Here is a 1,302-nt window from a genome sequence, read left to right as displayed (position 1 = left end):
CTGGTAGGGAGGGAATAAGAAGAGAAAAAAAAAAAAAAAAAAAAAAAAAAGGGGAAAAAAAAAACAAAAGAAGAAAAAAAATATCTGTAAAGAATAAATTTGTGCCACTTTTCAGCTCCCCAAAATTGTTTGTCCCATATTTAAAGCACCAGAGCTGTGCTGAGCAACGTAACTGCTAAGGGTGTGTGTGACCTTCCTGGAGTGATACTGTTTTGTTGGTTTCTTTCCAAAATCTGGTTTCCGATTTTGTTTGTTGGGTTTTCGTTCTGTTTTGTTTTTAATTTTTAAGCTGTGAGCTGCAACAGCCACAGGTGAGGTTGAGCACGATGTCCCTCGGTGCCTGGTCCTTGTGCTTTCCCAGCCCCGGTGGCAGCGCGGGCGCCGGCGTCTCCGTGTCTGTAGCAAAACAAAACCTCCCCCTTCCCAACCTTTCCCGCCTGTGGTTCCCTTCAGCTCTGCAAGTGAGTCGTGTGTCGTGGTTGGTGCTTCGTGCCCCTGTGCCAGCGTTGGGTGGTAGTGCATGAGGGTTTGTCCCTGTCCCATCTGCTCCAGGCTTTTCCTTCGCCGTCGTTCGACCTCCCGCGCTGGTGGGAGAAGCCGTAGGGAGGGAAGGGAGGCGATTTGGGAGGCAAAGACAACTCCTGCCATGCCTTAGATGTGCCTGAGATACCTCCTGTGGTAGGGGAGGTGTTGGCCCCCCCGGGTGTGGGGGCCCCGGGTGGACCCTGCCCTGGGCGTTGCAGGGTAGCTAGAAGTCTGAAAAATCAAAAGTCGATCACTTCTTTCTGGGTCTTTCCTGTTCTCCTACACCTCTGTGCCTCTGCTCTCCTTGCTTGTCCCTGCTCTTGAAGCTTCCCAGCAGCATCTCCTTGCCTTGGGGCTGGACCAGGATGCTGTCCCACAGGGAGATGCTCCCTCATGGTGGGCTGCTCCCTCATGGTGGGCTGCTCCTTCATGGTGGGCTGCTCCCTCATGGTGGGCTACTCCCTCATGGTGGGATGCTCCCTCATGGTGGGATGCTCCCTCATGGTGGGATGGTCCTTCATGGTGGGCTGCTCACCGTGGTGGGATGCTCCTTCATGGTGGGATGCTCCCTCATGGTGGGATGCTCCTTCATGGTGGGCTACTCCCCCACATTGGGCTGCTCACCATGGTGGGATGCTCCCTGCAGTGGGATGCTCCTTCATGGTGGGCTGCTCACTGTGGTGGGATGCTCCCTGCAGTGGGATGCTCCCTGCAGTGGGATGCTGCCCCATGGTGGGATGCTTCTGCCCCTTCCAGCACCCACCAGCTCTCCCATTC

Source organism: Chaetura pelagica, unplaced genomic scaffold, assembly GCF_000747805.2.
Source record: "Chaetura pelagica isolate M959 unplaced genomic scaffold, ChaPel_1.0 scaffold141, whole genome shotgun sequence".
NCBI classification, from domain to species: domain Eukaryota; kingdom Metazoa; phylum Chordata; class Aves; order Apodiformes; family Apodidae; genus Chaetura; species Chaetura pelagica.
This window is presented reverse-complemented; position numbering follows the sequence as displayed.